Below are 14,584 nucleotides of genomic sequence, written 5' to 3' on the forward strand. Positions count from 1 at the left end.
TATTTGTTGTTAAAAAGCAAAAAAAAAATTAAACTGCTCAAACTAAACAAAAACTATTAATGAGCTAGAAAACATTAAACTTGATTTACTGTTAACACCCGGAAACGCGTGTTGCATTGGCTTATGTCGGCTTTTGCAAGACAATATACTGAGAAAAAAGATGGGTTGTAAAAAAGCTACAAGCTTAAATAATGTTTTTAAACATAATTAGCTGTTATTAGTCCACCAAATATCATTTGTCTAACTTAATATACAAAAGAAAAAGGTAAAAGTAAGGATTTTGAGAAATTAAAGTAGTTTTATTATCTAACTTTTATTTTACGTTATAGGAGTATAGAAAAACTTGGGAAATGTTCAAAGCTTTTATTTTATAAAAGTTCTAGAAATGTAAAATATAACTTTAATAAATACATTTGATAACAAAGAGTTTGTTAGAAAAAAATTATTGTTAATCTTTTTCTAATTTTTTTAATAAAAAAAGGGCTAGTTAATGTTTTTTTTATTGTTTAAAAGTTTTCACTGCACGAAATAATTTTTATGCACTAAGTATGCATTGCAAGGTACATACAATAAAAAAATACTTTTTCAAATTTCAAAAAAATCTTTTTAGAAATCTAATACTAAAACACTACCAAATTAGTAGCTTATACATTAAAACAAAACTTATTTCACTAAAATAACACGTATGAACCTTAAAACATATATAATTCAAAAACTATCTAAATAAAACTCCACAATAAATTCTTACATAATAAAACCATTATTTTTCTAATCTTTAAAACTAAATTATACTTATAGTAAATAAAAGTTAAAAACAAGTTTTAGATTAAAGTTATACGATGCGTTTTTAGTTTGCCAAACTGCTTAAATAATATTATTCGTGGTTATATAATTTGATTAAGATTTTTATTGAGTTAAATCAAAAGAAGCTCAATAGGTAATTGTATAAGTATTACTTTAAACCAATTAAGTAGTTAGAGTGATTATGTTCACTTAAAGTACCAAACGGTAATTAACTTTTTACTGGAAAAAAGTATATAAAATAATTATCGAACAATAATTAGCAACAAAACAGTATAACACGTGCAAATACTACTAATTAACTATTTGAATAAAATTTTAGATAAAACTGCTTGACTTATAATTTAAATATTTACTTAGCGTTAATTTTTAAAACAGCTAAAACTAAAAATGTTACTTAACTTTTTACATAAAAGCCCAAAACTTAGGTAAATGTTTTTTTAAAATAGTATAAATGTGTAAAAGCAAACTTAAGAAACATCCATTTCAAAATGAATTATAAGGTAAAATCTGAATCTATTTTAAACAGTTTTCATTAAAGTGTCATTCAAATTTTTAGTGGTTGTATGTCTTTAGATATTTAACAGAAAGTTTTGATCATACCAGTTGGATTGTATGGTATGATCAAAACTATATGTTAACTTGAGCTTATCTAACGGCACGCGAAAGTCCAAGTTTTGGCTCTGTTAGACTTTTGCCGATACAAGTATACAAAGAACACTCAAATTATACATTAAATATATTTCAAGTTTTTGTTTTCAAAAGTTACATGGTAAATGAAATAACAAAATGTCACTTATGTTATTACTTAAATGATCAACAAAAGTTAATTTCAAAACAAACCATTAATCAATTTTAAGCAAACATAATATTAAGCAATTACTTATACACAACTAATATAAACAATAAAAAACAAACGACTACACTAAAAAAATCAAAAAATAACGTGTTAAGTAAACAAGGAAGTAGTGAAGTATAATTCATTGTACAGTACAAACTTTCTAAAAAAGTATAACATAATTTTTAAGCCTAACTAAACAAAAAGGCTACAAGAACTTTTAACTGTCTTAATTCTTTCCAAACTATAGATATTACAACATTTAAACTATTGACTAAATGTTGTGTTATGAATGAACTTTTTGTAGTTTTTGTAAATTTTTGCTGTATAAAGTACAGCTTTTACAAAATGCTTCTAAAACTTTTGAAAATTTGACATATTTTGTTATTCTCATTCTTATAGCTCCCCAAAAAGACTAATCATGTTTTTTTTTTCATTCAACAAAACTTTCTAGACACTACTCTAATGATATTTAACATTATTCTTTAAACTTAGAGCATTAACTTTCTTCACACTTGGATAATTTCAAATGAAAACAAAAAGTTTTAAGTTAAAGCTTTAATTTAATTAAAATAAATTAAACTATCACTATTATGAAATTTAATAACTAGTGACCTAATACAACTAAAGCATCTTTTCATAAAAACTAAAAAGTAACATAAATTTTTAACTACATACAAAATTGTAAAACAAAGTTAACATGTTACTATACAAATTTTTGAGTCAAATACTTAAAATGCCAAGGTTAAAGTAAACTAAAAGAAATACTTAAAAAATAAGTTATGAAATTAAAATTAAATGCTAAAAGTGTGTATATGTCTGCTTCAATATAACAAGTTTCAAATAATGTTTTCAAACGTTTGTAAAACTTTTCTGCAAACAAAAACATTCTTACAACTAAATAAGTATAATATTGATAAAATGTTTTTGGACATTTATATAAAAAAGCTACAGTTTCATGTTCAAAAATAATGCATCATCTTAATTTGCTTACTTATACAAGCATTTTCAGAAACAAAACTTATTTAAATTATTAAGGTAGTATTTCTATTTACAAATAGGCTTTTATAAATTTAAAACTTTTATGTTTCTTGTTTTATTTTTAAAAGTAATTGCAGACGTTTTCAAGTGTTTAAATCATTTTCGACTATTTTTTTCTTAATGTCAACTTACTTACATTTAAAATATCTGCCTATAAGTTCAGTATTCAAAATATTAATAAAGTAAGAAATAATATGCAACCTTATAAATCTGACATTTCAATTCTTCGGATTCAAAATAGACTTCGGATTCAAAATAGTTTTCAGTAAATCAAAAAACTTTCAATTTTTTATGGTTAGCATTGGCTCAAAGAAACTAGTTTTTAGCCCTCTAGAGTAATTTATTTTTTATATTTTTGTACGTAGGTTTTGTTGTTAAGATTTCTACAAAATAAAATATTTTGTTCGAAAACGGATGAGATGAACTTGTTTATTTTTTATTATTAATTATTAGCTCTAATACAACTATTTCAGTAAAAATATATAACAAACTTTGAAGTAAAGTTTTAAAAAATGTTTTAATTATTTTTAAATTAAAAGAAAATATTACTTAATTTTTTACCTTATAAAGCAATTAATAACAAAATTTTTAAACAATTTAAAAATATCTAGCTTCAGGCTGCAGTGAAGAGTTTATTCAAAACAGCAAAAAGGTATATTGAACAAAATCAATAAACGTCTATAAGGATAATTCTATACCAGAGTTTTAATTTACTAAAGATTTTATAGATGCTCGTACATAAATATTAAAACAAGTTGTTAAAAACCGCGTCACATTGTAGATTTTATATAATAGACTTTGCTTGTCTAGCTAGATCATACAGAGTTCAACAACTATTTACATTACAAGTATAGTAAAAATTGTAATGCTGTTGTTAAGTTAATATAAGTGGGCAGTGATGTTAAATCGGAGAGCGAATAATCCCCGCAGTAGAATAAAAAAATAAAAAGCATGGCAATAGAATTAAAATTTCTTATGAAAGCAAAAGCTTATTAGCTTATAAATTTCTTTTTTCTTCTAGCTCTCTCACTTTTCACTTTAGTTTCTTTTATTTCTCCAAATTTCTCTCAATTTACTATAGAGCTTTAAAGCGCGTGTTTACAATTAAAACAGCTGTATTTAACTGCCATCTTGATTATAACATGACTGTAAGTGGGTTTAGAGAATTTTGTCTAGTGTAGCATAGTTTCCAGATTGTATATGAGCGAAACGCCTAAAGCTCAACAAGCACAAAATGTTTACTTAAAACAAAGAAACGTTTATTTATTATTCAGAACTCATTGTTTTTTAAAACCAAAGTGTGCATATAAATAATACAACTTAATAACTAATAGGAGTTTTTCATTTCTCATATGTGTAACAATGATGTAAAACACTTTGTTACATAAATAAAGACTCTTATTTGCTTTTGAGTTAAAACAAACTTGTGTGATACTTAACATGCTAAGAGCGTTTTTTTTAAATGGTCTAACTAAGAGTCTCATACAAAACAAAATGACTATTTTTTGAAAGCTTGTTTTAAAAAATTTCAATAATTTCAATAATATACAAGTTTTGTCAGTAGTACAAAAGTTCAATCAACCACAAGTTTTCAAACAGTAAGAACAGGCTGGGAAACGTACGGCACGCCAATGTGTAAAAAGTTTAAGTGCAATCTAGCTCGCAAAAGGTAAAAATGCGGCCCGCAAGCATGTAAATCAAGACTTCCAAACCGTATTTTAATATTTTAAATAGAAACTTAGAATTCACATTCAAATTACCCGACTGCGACTTCATTATCGTTACATTCCAACAATTTTTCTGTATTCGCGTTTAACTTAAAATATCCAATGCTATTTTATTTGTTATAGATACTTTAATAGTATTAATGCTAAAATCATTTAATTTAAACTTATAATAGTTTAATTAAATTGTCTTAAAGATAGATAATCCTAGTTTTCAAGGTTTATCCAAAAATTAATATCTACTAGCATATAGACTACTACTACTAAGAATTTTGAGTTCTTGTTTTGAAGTTATAACTAACTTTTTGTTAAAATAATAGTTTTTTAAGTTATCATTAGACTAAATAATAAAAGTTTTATACATATAGAATAAAACTATTTTGTACACCTTTTGTAACTCTGTTTTACTTTTGAAATTTTCTGTTTATCTGCTTGAAAAAACTGGTTAATTTACATTTTACTAACAAATTGATTTAATAAACATCAACATTAATAATTTTATTTTGGTTAAAGATACGAAATTTAAACAGAAAATTAAAAACTGTGAAATAAATACGTTTTTGCCGTCTAGTAACTTATTGTTTGTAAGTTGATGCTTGATAGTTGAACAACAAGTTATAGTAGCCGTCAGCTTTGTACATAAGATTTGTGTAATAATTTATAGAACGGTTCGTTTACAACCTTTAATTCAATTAGTAATGTCAAATGTAATAAACACATATTTCTATAAAACACTAACTTTATTATTTACAGAAAAGAAACGAAATGACAACGTAAAGCTAATTTAGAATTTGAAAAGAAGCCAAACTATGTTTTACAAAGATGAAAAGAATAACGTTTTAAAAATATAAAAAGTGAATGTAGCGTGAACAATGTAACATTGTTTTATTCTTTATCAATTATTTTTAAGCTACCAAGTCTTTCTAAACGCTTTTCGTGCTTTCCAATGGTTGCCGAAACTCAAAACTTCCTACAGCTAGATTTTGTTTTTTCAATAAAACACTCGCGAGCTCAGAATTACACGTCGATTCGGAACTGCAAGTTTTCAATGAAGCTAATGGCTGGTTGAATCACAAAGCTGCAAAACGCAGAAAAAAGAAGAAGTTTATATCAAATAAAATTCGTATTGAATCGTTATCAGTTCCTGCTTTGCACTACATTATCCGCCAAAGGTCATGTTTTAAGACAACCAAAAAGTGGTATTGAACAAACATTAAAAAGTTAAACAAATTTCAACTCATGTACTACAGGTAGGTACTGTTAGCAAGAAAACTTTAACATAATATTATGTAGGGTAGAAAATATTAACAAGCAATGTTGTCAGCGGTGTTCACAGCGTTACAGCGGACACGTTCTTCACTTCAAAAACTTTACGGAGAACTACTAAAAATTAGACTTCTCAACAGCAGTTTGCTTAAAGGGGGAAGTTTGTTTACTCAGCCAATCAGAAGTTGATGAAAAATTTGTATTTGATTAGTACTCGCCGACCGCTAACTCTTGGAAAGTGATTTCTGAAACGTACGATCGCCGCGTCAACTTTTAGGCGTGCTCTTTGATGGACGACATTTACGACATTAGCGGTCGGCGCACGATCAAACGCGATCAAAGGCAGAGAGCCTTACTTGCGTCAGTTTCAGCACTAAAATTCGAAAATGGAACAAAGCTGCCGCGATGAAGGAGTGCGCGCTGTTCGGAGGCAGGATCGTTGTATGCGGAGGGATCGGCGCTGACGACCGAAAGTTGAAAAGCGCTGAAGTTTACGACCACGTGAGCGATTTGTGATCGGGCATGCCTGGCATGATCGAAATAAGGCAACGCCATAAGTGCGCTTCAGTGAAGTACAAGCTGTTCGTGATTGGAGGATCAAAGACGAGTTGCGACGTTTACGATTCCAGTTGGGGCGAGTTTTCGCGCTTTAAACCTCGCCCGTAGTTTTTCGCTAAGTATTTGTTTCATCCCGCCGACATGGTTTGAATCGGGAGCAAGCTGGCTATGTTCAGTTACAGGAGGAGCATATTGGTTTATTATTTAGAAAGCGATGAATGGCTGCAACAGCTGATCGATGTGACGGAAACTGTGATAAACGGCTCGTGTGCTAAGATACCGCAATTATGGACTCTTAACGGTAAATGTATAAATGTTTCAATGAAATTACAATTTAAACAGTTTAGTTATTGAGTTGGACAAGACGTTAAACTGTTTCCAAGTGGTGTACGACTCGATAACTGGGAGTTTTTTTGTACACTAGGTCCTAGGACCAAACATTTTGAGCGTTTTTTGTTGTTGTTCAATAAGTAATATTATTTTAAAGTCATCGGGTTTTATAAGATCGATTTAAAAACTAATATACTTAAATTTACGATAACTACTTATTACTGCAGTTTTTACACACAACTAAAAACTAACCTTGTTGATAAAAAGTATCTAAGCCAGGTATCTTATTTGACGAACTTAATTTCATATCTACTTTAAAAGATTTTTAAAGTATAAATAAAAGTTTTAAATTCTCTTCAATGTACAATTGTTTAGAAATTCTACTAAAAAACAACTGTTTACTTAGTTTTTATTTGTGCAAAATTATGTTACTCTTTTACGACATTTTTAACAACATGTTTACTACTTCTTTATTGAACCTCGTATTAAATAAAAAGACAACATATTATTGTTATAAATGATACTAACAGAAACATAATTTCAAATAGGTATTACAAAGTAACAGAAACTCTTTTTGTGATAAACTAACACAACTTTAAACTCAAAACACCAGCTAAAAACTGTAATTACAATATTTTAAAAATTAAAGATAAAATCGTCGTTTTGTTTATCTCAAGTTATATTTTAAACTAAACAAGTTTTAATTTTTAGTAAACTAGTTTTTTTTTTAAGTTACGTTAGCTTTTAGTTATAGTAAGAACGATCAAAATACAAACAAACAAGCTTAGTTTTGACTACTTTTAAACGTTCTTGTTTTTTACAAGAACACGCTAAGTCTATCAACAGTTATTAAGAGTAGAGTTTATCTTAAACCTAAAGTCAAACGTTTCACTCCAAGTTTTACTTATGACACTTCATTTAATTCGGGTTATACTTATCATAAATTCGATTAATAAAAACATAAAATATATATAAAAAGCTTTTTAATTTTTTTGGAACTTTGAAATTTAAAAAAATATCTATTTCTACTACCAATACAAACTAACGTAAAATCTTATAGTTACAGTATACAAAATTAAAAAATAAAAATTAAATTTTTGTATGTAGTCTAGTTAAATAGAATTGCAGCTAGTTTTCAAGGCTAATATGATTTTCAAGGCTTTAAATCAAGGCTTTATATGCTTAAAACGGATAGTTAGTTCTACTAAAACTAAAATTTAATTAAGATTAATATAAAAATAACAAAAATGCTTTATGATAAAACTAATAAAAGTAAGTGGATTTTGATAGTTTTGTTTAGATTTCATAAAAGCTTTTGATAGTTGTCGTTATTAGAGTTACACTTTTCAAATTTATGACCTTAAGAACTCGTTGTTCATTAGATTTTGTAAATTTTTGTACTTCATATTCTATTATTTTGCTTATAATAAACCTTTATCTGTATTTTATCAATACCTGTTTTCTTTTTTTGGAATTCACTGTCAAAAATTTAGTTCATAAGCATAATTTTCATATAAACAAAATTACATATATTTAAAAAAAAATACAAAGTAACTTTTGTTTATTTTTAATAGTTTTAATACTTTCTTAAAATTGTAAACTACTCTTGTATATATCAGTTTTAGTAAATGAACTTAAATACGTGAACTATAACATTTTTAGAAATGACGGTACTTATCAAAAATGAAGAGTTTATTAACACTTCTTAAAATAAACTAATAAAGTTTGTTAAATAATATTTCTATACTATCGTACACTGACAAGTTTACTTGTATTTAAACTAACAAGTATTATAGCTTTTTAGTTTTTACTGTTTCGAAACCAAGACTTGTAAAGCTAAACCAAATTTGATTTTGTCAGAAGTAAAACTTTTTGAGGAAAAAAAAACACAAAAAATTTGCAATGCATAGAGTTTAATTAACTAAAATAAAGGATAAAGTTGATAGTTTAAAAAACAACAGTGAATAGACATCTAAAAATAATTACTAACACAAACGTCGAGTAAAATTATTATAAAAGTTTAGAGAAATTTTAGAAGCAGTAAAATCTATAGTTTTATTAAAATTAAAAATATATATTAAGAGTTTTAGAAAAAAGCAGGTTGAAATGTTAAACAGTTTAAAACATCTTAATAATTTGTATAGAAATGTAATACTAGTGTGTCTAAAATTTTTGAAAATTAATTGATACTAAAAATTAGTGTTTTCTTATTTACATTGTTAAGAAACCTGTAAATTAACTACTTTAGCTAATATAATAAACAGCTTAATTTTTATTCTATTGTGTGTTGCTACTTTAACCAAATACTAACAATAATTAAACCTGTTTATAATTTTTTAAACTATAATAATTCAAGTAAGAATAACTTAAAAATCTAGAGATTAAATTTTTATAATGTGTTTTAATTTTTTATAACTAAAAAAACACTGATCACATATTTTCAAATACAATTAGATAATTGCATTAAGTTTATATAACAGACTGAGCAGAAAGTTGCTATGCATACTCTAAAATGGTTAGAAGTGACTAATATATTTTTTTTTGCTATAAATTTGTAATCTAACTCCGAAGTTGGACAATTTGTTTGTTTTTTAACTAGCTATATTTGACGATTATAACAAATAAATTTTTTATGAGCTCCTATAGAACAAGACATTAATAAAGTTTATTAATTTTTTCAGAGCTATGAATAGCTATAATATATGTTAAACTTTTTTTTTTTTTTTTTTGTTATACTTAACTCTACAAAAAAGTTTTGAATTAAAGCTTATTGCAAAACAAAATGTATATTTTCTTTATAATGAAACAATATTTGTACGAGTAAATTGTAGACTAACTAAAGTTTAACATTACAGCTATTTGAGTATTTAGTAGAAAACATCTTTCATTATGAAAGAAATTGACAAGGAAATACTCAGAATTGAAAGGAAATTAGCTCGTTGTAACCTAGCAGTTGACCTTCTTAGCAGTGAACTATCTGCGGCTAGATTTTCAAATTCCAATACTTTTAATGACAGAGTGCCAAAAAAGCATGGTGAGTTTGTTAAAACTGTATTAATTTTTTAATTACTATTTACAAACTTAAAAAGTCTTTGTATTTTTCAAAAGAATTACGATCAAACTATTGTTAATTTTTAGTATAACGTTTGTTTTTAAGTAAAGTTGTAATACAAAAAAAAAGCCTGAATTAATTCCCTTTTTTAAAATTTACTGTAATTTATCTAAAACTAAAATTAAGCTAAGTAAATTTTCTAAAACTTAGGTATAATCAATTTATATACTTTTCTTTTAGTTTTCACTGAAAACACAAAAGTATCGGAAAGTGGTTTATCAAGCTCAGGTTCGTTACAAACATTATTTTTAATCTTTTAAATAAAAAAGTATTTATTTTACATAAGAAGTGAAACTGAAAAAAAAACAATAGTTGTAACCTAATCTAATCTGTATAATTTGTAATGCTGTTCAAGTTTTAGATATAAATATTTTCATAGTAAATTTTTATTAGTAAAGAAAGAAGAAACGAAAACATGTTACGTTTTACTTAAATTAATAATTTTTTTAGGCTTGTTTTATTTTAAAACAATATCTTTTAATTACTTTTAACTATTTATAGTCTTATAAATAAATCTAGCTTGCGTAGGTTTATTTAAAAAGTTGGTTTTTATTTAAATTATAGACTAATACTTGAAAAAATTATTAAAATGATACAGTTTTAAAGTAAATAAAACCTATAAAAAGTACATTTGAATAAAAAATTAGTACAGTTGTTCACTTTTTAGTTCGTAAAAAAATCCTACAAGTAATATAACATCTCTGCTCTCTGTTTCACACAAATCTTCATTGATAATTTTTAATTATATAAAAAGCTATATATATATAAAATTATCAGATCATTTAAAGTCTATTTTTAGTTTTTTTAAATGATGTATATTATTATTGAAAACAGTTGAAAAACGAACATAAGCAGGGTTTTTAGCATAAAAATTCTTAGCATTTAGTATTAGAAAACCGTTTAGTTTTATTTAAATTGTCATGCTCGAATAATGTTTTTAAATCAAATGAGTTAACAACTGTAATTCTGAGCAATCAATTCGTTTTATTAATCTTTAAAACTGTAATACATGTAACTATTTGTAACAAAACTTGATTGTATATTTATTTAATTTACATTTATTGAGTAGCTTTAAACCTTTAGTTAAATATGAATGTGTATATAAATAACTTTTAATACCTTTTAAAATAACAATCCTTAATCTTAAGAAAATAAATTTACTTCTTTATAAAAAAAGCTACTATATTTCTTTTACAACACCTTTTTATTTAATACAATTATTAGTTTAGTGCATTAAAACATAAAGTATAAATATATAAAATACAAGACAACTTTTAACATTTTTTATTCTAATTCATTATTCTAAACAGCAATTTCAGCAAAAAAAAGTTCAGGGAAGTTAAGAAAAGTAAACAAGCAGCAGAGAAAAATTCCAACAAAAAATGAACTGAGAAGTTTTATGAACAATTTCGAGAAGAACTTCATAAATGACGATCCAATTGTCATTTCGTCTGATGACGAAGTCGCAAGTCAGCCATCTAAAGCTCCTGCAACTTATGACGAAGTGATTGTCATTTCGTCAGATGAGGAGCGACCATTTGACAGAACTTCAAACAGATTAAACACAAGCATTGCAAGTTCTAACAGACTCGAATCTGATGACCAGCCATCACGCAGTTATTCAAATCTAAAACCGAAAAGTAGTAAAGTTGATAAGGATTTTTCTTTTTGTTTGAACAACACAGTTCCTTGTTTTTCCTATAATGAAAATGAGCTCAATGAATTGCTTATGCCTTACTTTAAAGAAAATGAATATCCCGGCGAACTTAAGGAAGAAATTGCAAGGGAAACAGGACTGACAGTAAAACTTGTTAGCGATTGGTTTCAAACTCAACGAGAAAAAGAGTTTGAATTAAACAATCCAGCTTTTGTAAGACAAAAAAGAGGAGAAAAGCATCTAGAGCAAGTTCTAAACAAGACTAAGTTTCCGAACAACGAGGAAGTTTTCAATTTGATGTTAAAAACCGGAATGACTTACAAAGAAATCAAGTGTTGGTTTTATAAAAGACGGAGGAGAATTACGAAATTCTTTGCGGCAAACCCCGATGCAAAAGACCGTGAAATAAAAAGTTTTAGTGATGAAGTAGGTATTGAATTTGAGGAGATGAAAAGAACTTTTTCACGCATGAAAAAAAGCTTCGGTGCTTTAATTAAAGAGGAGTTTGAAAATGAAAAACGTGATTTGGTAAACAAATTAACAGATGCTCAGAAAAACGAAAAACTTCCCAAAACGTCCCTTATGCCTTTAACAAATCCAGTAGACTTAAGCTTAAAATTGCACTCTGTTAAAAAAGCGAGGCTAACTGAATTCCAAAGGAAACTTCTAGATAACTTTTTTACTCATACTCCCTATCCAAAGTCGCAAGAAATCGATGCTTTAGCTCAACAATCTGGGTTAAATAAAAAACAAGTACAAGGGAAAGCTTCTTATTTTAGAAAAATGTACGGACACGAGCCTATCCCAAAATGGGCTTTTCAAAAATCTCCAATATGTATAGCTGACCAATCAAACAAAATTTTGAAAGTAGAAAACAATGAGTCATATGATGTGTATGCACCAAAGAAAACGCAAAAACAATTTCCTGTGAATATTAATACTTTCAATCCTTCAAAAACCTCTTTGCTAACCAATTCTGTGACTTCAAAGTCTAACTACTTACCTGACTCTTTTATGTCAAAAAATTCAATGACTTCAAACAACCCAAGTAGTTATGTTAACTCAAAAGTTGCCTACATGCCAAAAAAGTCTGTGAACAGAAAGAGTACAACAAATAAAAATGCTGTTTTAGGTTTAAACAGTCCTCATCGTTCAAAATACGATATGTCTTCAAAAATTTCTTACACCCCAAAAAGTTTATTGGTTTCACAAGTTCCATCAACTTCTAACGATTCTTTAATTTTTAAAAGCTTATTGATGGAAAAAGGTCCATCAACTTCCAAGGATTCTCCAATTTTAACAAGTTTGTTGCTGGAAAAAAGGTCTGAACTTTAAGTAAATCTTACAAGTCAACTAAACCAATGATTTTGAAAGTTCATTAGACTTAAATGTCTCTTTGCTTTATATTTATTATTGTTTATTCAAATGGTTATATAACTTTAAGAACTTACTTCATGTCAAACAAAATATGCTATGCTATTTTAAAACTCATCAATTATAGCTGAACTATCTAATTCAACTCAAAACTACCTTTCATATATATATAGTTTATGCTTATGAAATATAAAGTATACAATTTTTAAACCCGCTCCTTTGTAAAATACAGCTAAATACATTTTTAATAATTTTAAAAGTTGGTTAATATTTTTAATGTAAGTTTTGAAATTAAAGAACCAACTTGATCACTTGACACTTTATTAAAGTTACACATGTGTTGTATCAGATTTTTTAAAAAATTAAGTGCATTTTGCTTTTTTTTGTTTACTAAGAAAATAATTTAAAAAAATAGTTTTTTCAGTTTATAAAATTTAATTGCTTACTTTTAAGCTTGCTTGTTTTTATAACTTTTGATTAACTTTTACTTCATTCTTTTGTTATTTTTTGAATAAAGTTTGCATCGATGCTTAGTTTTGTTCAATTTAAAGAGAAAAATTAATTATTTAAAATAGTTAGTAGACTTTAAAAAATAATCTGTAAATTAAAAATCATTTAAATTTTAAAGACATTATATATATTGTTTATTGAACGAAAAATAAAAGCGCTCAAAATATTTTGTCCTCTGACCTAGTGCACGAAAAAACCTTTAGGTTATCGAGTCGCACACCACGGATACCTTTTAACGTCTTGTCCAGGACGAGATAGTTATAAATTATAGACAAATTATTATAAACAAGATAGATTATAAATCAACTTAACTTAAGCATCTTTTAAGTTTGATGATTTAAAACTGGTGTATCAATATAATAAGTTTTTTGTATTTTGCCAAATTACATTAGTTCACCTGAGACGGTATACTATCAAAATCAACCCGCGTTCAAAATCCACCCGATCAAAATCAACCCGAGTCAAAATCCACCCGATCAAAATCCACCCGAGTCAAAATCAACCCGAGTCAAAATCTACCCGAGTCAAAACATTCACCTCGCTTTATTTATTTCTTTTTGAATTAAATACCATTTTAATAATATCTCCTATTTTAATAATTAATTAATTTTGTATTTTTGCTTGTTATATGGAAGTTTTGACAAAACTGTTTTTGTTTTTTTGATTACTGAAAATATTTATAAATAAGTACAGCCGGCAAGCAGCTTTTTAAAGAAGTTTAACTTTTAATATATATATAACTACAAGAACTAACAAAAATTAAACAACGTCAGGTTGAATAAAATAAAATTTTACTTTCCAAATATAAATATGTTGAAAATTTTAAGTGACTAATGGATGTCCAATGAAAAATAATTTTGTACGATCTCAATCACAATCAACTAAATTTTACTGTTTTATAATTATAAAAATTTAGAATTTACAATTCTTTTTAAGTAATTTAAAGTAAAATACGTCACAAGAAAAGATTTTTATAAAAACTGTGTGCTACAAGTGAAAGCTACCACTTCTACTAAAAGTAAATCCATTTAATCCAGGGTCGGCAAACTGCGGCCCTCGAAGTGTAAATCTACGGCCCGCGAGCATCGATCATTTTTTTAAATTTAAATGGAATGCGGCCCGAAAATAAAAAGCTAAGCCCGCGTGAAGCATGTAAATACGGCCCTCGAGCATGTAAATTTGGCCTGCTTAACTAAACTATATTTTAAATTGACTTTTTTGAAAAAAAGACAGATAGTAGTTCTAGCAGTTTTTCTTAAATGAACAGTTTTATATTGAACAGTATATAATATTTTATCTTATTTAAACGAAATTTCTATGCAACTTAATATTTATAAAAAAACATAAAACGTTTGTAACTAACTAATTGAAAA

This window comes from Thalia democratica, chromosome 5 (genome assembly GCF_965202585.1).
Source record: "Thalia democratica chromosome 5, ktThaDemo2.hap1.1, whole genome shotgun sequence".
Classification (NCBI taxonomy): domain Eukaryota; kingdom Metazoa; phylum Chordata; class Thaliacea; order Salpida; family Salpidae; genus Thalia; species Thalia democratica.